Source organism: Apium graveolens, chromosome 6 (genome assembly GCF_009905375.1).
Source record: "Apium graveolens cultivar Ventura chromosome 6, ASM990537v1, whole genome shotgun sequence".
Taxonomy (NCBI): Eukaryota; Viridiplantae; Streptophyta; class Magnoliopsida; order Apiales; family Apiaceae; genus Apium; species Apium graveolens.
In genome coordinates, this window is record NC_133652.1 from 189043391 (window position 1) to 189052887 (window position 9497).

Sequence of the window (9497 nt, forward strand, 5' to 3'; positions counted from 1 at the left end):
TCGGTCCCGACATGGGACCAGTATTAAAAATTAATAACCCCTGTATCATGATAATTAATATTTTTTTCAGAAAATTTTAGTGTTAAATATTGGTCCCAATTTTCGCAAAAATGATAATCTATATTAAATACATATATTTCATGTCCCATGTGACTGAGAAAAAATATGTCATGATACTAGCTTACTTTATGTTTGATTGTCCAATAACTTTTACATTATCTAATATCTTCTGAATTATCTTCACCTTATCTTTGTGGTCACCATCTTGTTGTAATAGAATATCTCTGTTAATTGTAATATTTAAATAACGCTAGATGTCTGATAAGGTTGTCTAATTTATACATATAACTTTTAAAATTGAAACTACTCAAGTCCGTGAATGGGATTGAATGGTTATTAGTTTTTTTAGAAATTTAAAAAACTACTAGTTTCTGGTTAGTTGAATATAGAAATATATTGAATAATCCTTTTTTAACTATAGATATGTAATATAAGAGGTACAATATATATTAATATTAAAATTAAATTACTTTTACACTAAAAAAATACAAATCTCTTTTATGAACCGCTCTAAAGTGAGTATTACTTTATAGGGGTTCTAGTTGTCGATCTTACTTTAGAGGGGTTCTTGTGTATCGACAACTAGACCTTCGATGAGAAGCAAGCGATCAATATAATTTTCCCTGGTACGTAAATTCAGTTAACAACTATAGTTAACTTAGTTAGATTTCGTATATATGCGTGTATATATGTGTGTTAACTTAGTTTTGCTTTCACATGCGTACAAGTTAGAAATTATAAATATATAAAAGAAAATTGAGATGTTAAAGTATTACGACCCAACGTAGAAATTGATATTTGTAAGACCACTGAGTAGTGATAGGGTATAAGCAACCTGGATAGGGGCCAATGCAGATCTAGGAGAGGCAGGCTCAGCTGGTGGACCGAGACTCCCCTCACCCAGAGCAGTCAAGTGGAGAAACTCGGGCACAGGTGCTAACCCAGGACCTGGATCATCCACCAACCTGGATCCATCCCAGTACCAGGATCACCCAGTTAGAGTAAACCCGTGGGGGGCCCCTACAAGCACATGCACACCCCCACAACCCACCAATGAGGGGTACGTGGACACGCGACAATGACAGCTATCAACAACTAACATATCAGACAAATATGACACGTGTCAGAGTACCGTTAGGACGCCCTGAAGATGGTCCTTGCCTAAACACGTATATCCAATCTACCCGAGCCAGGCTTCCCCCGCCTCCAACAACCAACGGCCCTAATCTAGAGATTATTTATTTAAGCCACGCTTGCGTGTGCTCGTTATTTTAAGCCACGTTTGTGTGAGCCCGGCTGTGTTCATTTTTAAGCAACGTTTGTGTGCGCTATAGATAGTTTTAGTTAGTTTCAAACCCCGATCTGCTTTAGCTTGCATATTGTCTTTATTTTTAGACCCTGATATACTTGTTTGAAGATATTATTAGCAAAACCCAGAAAGTTTGTTTGGTGTTATTCTGGAAATTTTTTATTTTCTTCAAAAAAGCAACTTTAGATCCACATTTTTAGCCTCAAATGTTGGTCAGTTGTCGTTTGTACACTTGTGATAATGGCGAGAGCAGGAAAGAGTACGGTTGGTAGACCCTTAACTAGTACCCAGGTCCAGGATCAGGACCACTCTCAGGCTCAGGAAACTGGGGGCGACCGAGAGACCCTCCTGGAGCAACCATTGACACATCATACCCTGGTCTTCGAAAGGGTAGTAACACCTCGGGATGCAAGGAACCTAATTGATCTCAATCAATACAAGTACATCAATGTTCCAGTGACCGAAGAGCATATGGCCAACCTAACAAGAAATCAGTTTTCTGAAGCAATTAGGCTCTACAAAGAGGAGCAAGCCCGGGCTCAGATAGAATATGAGCAAGAGGATGACCAAGAAGAGTCCGGGGACTCCCAACAATCTAGGAGATCTGTCTTTGATCGAATCGGGGCCAAGGGAAAGAAAAATCATAAATAACAAAGTAAGAAAGATATAGAAGCAACCAGGAAGAAGAGGTTGGAAGAGATGAGAGAGCAGATAAGGCAAAGGCAAGAGGAGCTTGAGCTAAAAAATCAGAAGAGAATGCAGTTAGAAGAGGAGAGGCTCCTAGCTAAAGCCAAAGGCAAGAGAGCCCGGAGGGACCACATCCCTGAGGTCATTTCTGATGATGATGAGGAGGGGCAAAAGGGCCTAAAGGATATGATTTATGAACTCCAAAGAAAGATGGAGAAAGATTCTGGAATGGAAGTTGGGGAAACCCTAACACCGTTCAGTCATTCTCTAGAGGCCATTCCCCGCCAGAGAAACCTCAAGCATTACAACTTCAATTTTTTTTATGGATTGGGGGTCCGGAGGAGCACTTGAATAATTTTGAGCAGATTGCACAGATATATTACTACAACGACTTGACAAAGTCCAGGTTCTTCACCTCAACTCTCAGGGGGGCTCAAAGGTGGTTTAACAGGATCCCCTACTGAAGCATCCACAGCTGGAAAGAGTTCTGAGGGGCCTTCCTTAGAAGTTTCCGAGCTAACAAGACACATGAGATGCATATGTGTCACCTGAAAACCATCTGCCAAAATGACAATGAATCATTCTCAACCTATATGCGGCGGTTCCTGGAAGCAATCAACAAAGTCTTGAATCTTGATGAGCGGGAGGCATTGAGCATATTTCGAAGGAACCTGGATCCGGAGCACAATGAAAGGTATATCGTAGAGCTGATCAACAAGGAGCTATAGAGCCTAGATGCTGCCTATTCTATGGAAGCAAGATTCATCAAGAAAACAGATGTGCTCCAGGCTATGAGGATGACCCGGAACGGGGGATCTAGGAGCAAGAACTTTGATGACCGACCGAAAGGGGGTTACCATCAGGAGAAAAGGTTTAAACAAATCCAACAAGCCCAGCAGACCAATGTGGTCCAGAACACCCCAATACTTCAGAGACTAGGTCCTAAGACAGAATTTAAAAGTGACCCCGGGCCAACTAGGCAAGCCAGGGAGCCTAGACAAAAGCCAGATTGGACTCCTCTGAACAAGACCAGGGAGGAAATACTAAAAGAGATCAAGGGAAAGCCATTCTATTATCCACCGAAGCCCATGCAGACTCCCCTAGAAAGCCGTCCTTACAATAGACAATGTGATTATCATGAAATGTATGGGCACAAAACTGAGAATTATTTAGCTCTCAAATACTTCATTGAAGACCAAGTCAAGAAGGGTAACCTAAATCAGTATGTCTCTCAAGATACAAATCAGAAAGAAGAAAGACCAAGGAGAGGGAAGAATCTAGTGAATGTGGTCTTAGGGGGTCCCACTCACCCCCTAGGAGCTCAGGTTCAGGAGATGAAGTATTCTCCATCCAATCCTACCCGGAGATGGCAATCTCATTCAGCAGCAAGGATTATGAAAGGGTCAATCCGAATCACAATGAAGTTTTGGTAGTAACTCTGGATATTTTTGATAATGAGGTTAGGAGAATGTTGATAGACAATGGCTCTTTAGTAAACATACTCTTCAAGCATATTGTGGACCAGATGAAGCTAGGGAGCGTGTGCTCAAATGAATGCCGAGAGGACCCCCTCTATTAGCTGGGAATAACTTGGTCCCGATCCAGGGAATCTTAAACTTGCCAGTGATATTTGGGTCAGCTCCAAACCAAGTCACCCATGTGATAAAATTCTATGTGATCAACAGTCCCTCATCCTATAACGGTATTATTGGACGCTCAGCTCTAACCAGGATACAAGCAATAACATCAATATCACACCTCAAAATCAAATTCCCAACCCCAACGGGGCACTACGCCATAAATGGCCTACAACAACACCCAAAATATGTTACAACATGCCAAAAAAATGTTACCATAGCCACCCAAAAGACCTAAGGTAACATAAAATTTAAGTTGCTTTTTTTCGAGTTACCTTTGACCCCTAATGTAACATTTCATTTGCCCTGGTGCAACATGGACTTTTGTGGTGCAATAGACATCAAATGTAACATCAACGTATGTCTATAGTATCACACTATGTATGTTACCTTTGCACTTTGAATTTGCAAAAAAAATGGGACCCACTTCTGGGGCCCATATTGGGACCCACGGGTGGGCCCTATTTTTTATAATGATTTGTATTATATAAATTTAACAAGATTTGTTTGTAAATTAAACATATATACCATTAACATGTTTTTTATACATAAAAAGCAATACTGCATGACATTTTACTATTCGAAATCGAACAATCCCAAAATATTATTACATAACACAAAATGTATTACATCCAAACCAACTCAAACATTCAAACCATCACATGTCTAAAACTACGACAACAACAATTATTTTAACTAAACAAAATAGTTCAGGTTCTTTATTAAACATTAGAAAAAAAGAGATAAACTTAATAAAATAGTAACACTAGAAACTCTTCACATTCTCCTCGAGTTCAGACGCAAGTGTTTGGTCCACTTTTTTTAGGTTCCCTCCTTTACCAGCATGTCCGTACCTGCAGGATACCCCAAAGATAACAATGCATAAATTAGTTAGACAACAAATTGTGCCAACAAATTACCCAACCCCTAACACTAACATAACTTATAAGTATAAGAAAAAGTAGGAGATAATGTAGAGAATATGATTGTTGAATGGCATTTATGACACTTTATTATGCTCTAATAAGCTTTGAATTGGTGTATTTATACTCAAGTTGTTATGTGTTTTCTAGTGTTTTTGCATTTCAGGCATTATTCAAGTAATCAGGTGAATTAGAATTATTTTGGTGCTAATTTGGTGTCCAGGTGGTGTTGGATTAAAAGCTCGTGGAAAGCCAGCACTGTGATAGCACGCGGCCGCGTCGAGGCCGAATTTCAGAATCCTGTTTCTACTATAATTCTAAAAGGGAAGGCTTCCAGATTGTTGAGGGCTGCTATATAAATAACTTTAGGTCATTTTTAATATATATCAAGTCAGAGACGGACCAGAGCGCAAGGAGAAGATGACAAGAGACCTATAGCACAATTCAACAAAGGCGAAGACGATCTAGTTTATTCTTGTGAATCTTTGTTTTGAGTTGTAATTTGGATGCTTGTTTCTTGTTTTGCTGAACCTATACTCTTGTTTGTACTCGATTTTATTTATTTGTATAAAGATTACGATTGTTATATCATGTTTCCATCGGAACCCGCGTTGATGATGAGTCCGATTATGGGCTAATCGTTATCGTGGGGTTCTAGCGGATTTACTTATAGATTTCTTTAGTTAAATTGTTTGATGCCTTAGTATATGGTGATTATATGATATCCTAGTATTGGTTGTGCGTATTCATCTTATGAGCGTCGCGAACTTATAAGATAGTGTGTTAATTCTTACTGAAGTGAAAGTGAATTTAAGGATTTAGAGCTTGCCATGCTAGCATAGGTCATGTATTTGTTATGCATGATTCGTAGGTAATTTTAACCATCTTACTTGCCCTATGTAATGAAGATAGATAACTTGTGCTTAAACCGTTATGTTGTCAAATTCTATAGACATATAGGGTCTCAATATAATTGGTGTCTATTCAGCTTCTATCTCTTTTGTGGATGTCTGGTAGAATGATACTCGTGCAACGAAAGTTGGCATTTTTCAGTTTCGTGTTATCTGATTAGTGTCATCACCATTGCATGCTAAGGTTAAGTATAATAAGGCTATTGAATGAAGTATTTAATGAAGTTAGAATCTCATGTTTGTCATATATATTAATTCAGTCAATTTTATTCTCGTACTTACAATTGTTAGCGTAATTCTTAGTTATAAACAATCTCAATTTGTTATAGTCTTCGCATTGGATAATAACCATACATTGTTGCTTAGGTGCATAAATTAAATAGTTAACCACTACAGTCTTTGTGGGAACGAACTAGAAAAGATTTTATAATACTTGTGAACGCGTATACTTGCGTGAATATTAGCGCGTGTTTAGCGACTAACAAGTTTTTGGCGCCGCTGCCGGGGACTGCGTGTTAATTTATAGTTTATGTGCTTTCCATCAGTGGTCATTAAAGTTCATTGACTTAGACATTGTTACTTATTTTTTCCTTGTCTGGTTTTAGGTACTCTAGCGAGGGTGTATGCATACGCATTCGCGTACTTGTAAGAGAACACTGGATAAAGCCAAGGAAGAACTTGTGGTAGTTCGTAGGGAAGTTTTTGAGGAAGAAAAAAAGTTAGAGGAAGAAGAGAAAGTTGAAGAGCCAATTGTAGTAGCTATGGGTAATCAAGCAAAAACTCTGAAGGCTTTGATGGATTATTCTTAGCCTAAGATTAATGAGATTCAGTCTAGCATCATCAGACCAGCCATCAGGGGCAACACTTTTGAGATTAAGTCGACCACAATTCAGATGATACAGAACTCAGTTCAGTTTGGGGGTTCTCCTACTGAAGACCCAACATGCACATCAGGGATTTTATCGAGATCGGTGACACTTTCAAATTCAACGATGTGACTGAGGATGCTATTAAGCTACGACTCTTCCCATTCTCTCTGAGGGACAAAGCTAAGTGCTGGTTATATTCTCTACCAGTAGGGTCCATCAGCACTTGGGAAGATCTTACTCACAAATTTCTCACTAAATTCTTCCCCATGGTAAAGACTGTTGCAATCAGGAATGCTCTTACTCAGTTTGCTCAACAAACTGGAGAATCTCTGTGTAAGGCTTGGGATCGATATAAGGAGATGCTAAGGAAGTGCCCACACCATGGCATGCCTGATTGGATGATTATCAACTATTTTTGCAATGGATTGGGTGCTACTTCTAGACCCATACTTGATGCAGCATCAGGAGGAGCCTTGTGGGAAAAGAGCTACGATGAAGCTTATGAAATTATTGAACTGATGGCTGCTAATGAGTACCAGAATCCTTCCCAGAGACTGACTCAGGGAAAGGTAGCAGGAATTCTGGAGTTGGACGCAGCAACTACTATCGCTGCCCAACTTCAGGCTTTCACAATGAAGGTGGACACTTTGGCTAATTATGGAGTTAATCAAATTATTAGTTTCTGTGAGCTTTGTGCTGGTGCCCATGAGACTGATCAGTGCGCAATTTCTAGTGAATCAGCTCAGTTCGTGAGCAACTTCCAGCGATCGCAGCAACCTGTGCCATCCATCTATCATCCTAACAATCGCAATCATCCTAATTTCAGGTGGAGCAATGCTCAGAATGCAGTTCAACAGCCTTATCAGCAGTATCCAGCTAAGCAGTACAACCCTCCTGGTTTTCAGCAACCGTAGTATGCACCGAGAAAACAACTCCAGCTGCAACAAGCTAATGAAAAATCTGAATTAGAGGAGTTGAAGCTTATGTGCAAGAGTCAAGCTATTTCTATCAAGACCTTGGAAAAATAGATTGGGAAAATTGCCAATGCTTTGCTAAATCATCAACCTGGTACATTGCCTAGTGACACTGAAGTGCCAGGAAAGAAGGAAGCTAAAGAGCAGGTAAATGCAATCACTTTGAGGTCTGGGAAGGTTGCAAATCCCGAACAAACTCAAGAGTTGATTGAAGAAGTTGGGGCTGGGAAAGAAGCGAAGAAGCAGGATAAAGAAGTGGAACCAAGGAAGACTACTGTTGATCATACTCTTCCTGAGGGTAATACAGAGGAGAAACAGATCTATCCTCCACCGCCTTTTCCTAAGAGGCTGCAAAAGAAAAAGCTGGACAAGCAATTTGAGAAGTTTCCGGAGGTGTTCAAGAAACTTTAAATCAACATACCTTTCGCTGAGGCTCTCGAGCAGATGCCTAGTTATGCAAAGTTTATGAAAGGTATTCTCTCTCGGAAAGTGAAGCTAGATGATTTAGAGACTGTCGCTCTCATAAAGGAATGCAGTGCTGTGCTGCAGCAGAAGTTGCCTCCCAAGCTTAAAGATCCAAGAAGCTTTTCTATTCCATGTACTATTGGAAATGTGTCTTTTGACAGATGCTTATGTGACTGGGGAGCTAGCATTAATCTGATTCCTTTGTCAATCTTCAAGTAGTTGGATCTACCTGATGCTAAACTGACATATATGACTTTGCAGTTGGCCGACCATTATATTACATATCTACGAGGTATTGTGGAGGATATCTTGTTCAAGGTTGATATACTCATCTTTCCTGCTGATTTTTTAATTCTTGATTTCGAAGAGGATAAGAAGATTCCCATAATCTTGGGAAGACCTTTTTTGGCAACTGGCGTGAACCTTGATCGATGTGCAGAATGGTGAGCTTACAATGTGAGTGCTGGATCAGGATGTTACCTTTAATGTGTTCAATGCTATGAAATTTCCTACTGATAATAAGGAGTGCTTAAAAGTGGAGTTGGTCAATTCGGTGGTCACGTCGGAACTTGATCAATTGCTAAGGTCTGATGCCTTGGAAAAAACCTTATTGGGAAATTAAGACAGTGAAGATGACGAAGGTGAAGAGCAATTGCAATATTTGAATGTTTCTCCCTGGAAGAGGAAGATTAAGATGCCTTTTGAATCTCTTGGAATGGAGGAATTGAACAAAGCTCCTAAACATCTCAAGCCTTCTATTGAGAAAGCCCCCTCTCTTGAGCTTAAGCCTTTACCTGAGCATTTGAGGTATGCACTTTTAGGTGATGCATCTACTATGCCTGTTATTATTGCATCTGACCATTCAGGTAGTGATGAGGAAAATCTATTGAAGATTCTGAGAGAGTTCAAATCGGAAATTGGATGGACTATAGCAGATATCAAGGGGATCAGCCCTTCTTACTGTATGCATAAAATTCTGCTAGAGGAAGGTAGCAAGCCTACAGTCGAGCAGCAAAAAAGACATAATCCTATCATGAAGGAAGCAGTGAAGAAAGAAATTCTGAAGTGGCTAGATGCAGGGATCATCTATCATATCTCTGACAGTTCATGGGTAAGCCCGGTTCAATGTGTGCCAAAGAAAGGTGGAATCACTTTGGTAGAAAATGAAAAGAATGAGCTTATCCCTACCAGAATAGTCACGGGGTGGAGGGTCTGCATGGACTATCGAAAGCTGAACAAGGCCACTAGGAAGCACCACTTTCCATTACCCTTCATTGATCAGATGCTTGACAGGTTGGCCTGTCATGAGTGTTACTGTGTTCTGGATGGCTATTCGGGTTACAATCAGATTTGTATTGCTCCAGAAGATCAAGAGAAGACTACCTTCACTTGTCTATTTGGTACTTTTGCCTTCAGACGAGTTCTTTTTAGTTTGTGTGGTGCACCAACCACATTTCAGAGATGTATGATGGCCATCTTTTCTGACATGATTGGCCAGAATGTGGAGGTGTTCATGGACGACTTCTCAGTCTTTGGCGATTCTTTTGATGAATGCTTGCAGAATCTGGGACATGTTCTCAAGAGGTGTGTTGAGACCAATCTGGTTCTCAATTAGAAGAAATGTCATTTTATGGTGTGTCAGGGCATTATTCTCGGGCACAA

At 40.0% G+C, this 9497-nt stretch overlaps 1 non-coding gene across 1 annotated transcript; it reads right to left on the bottom strand.

The window, feature by feature from the left end:
• Nucleotides 1-6677: 6677 nt before the first annotated feature.
• On the bottom strand, nucleotides 6678-6784 carry LOC141670164 (small nucleolar RNA R71). The gene has a single exon (XR_012554407.1). It is a non-coding gene; the product is annotated as a small nucleolar RNA R71 (small nucleolar RNA).
• Nucleotides 6785-9497: the final 2713 nt, after the last annotated feature.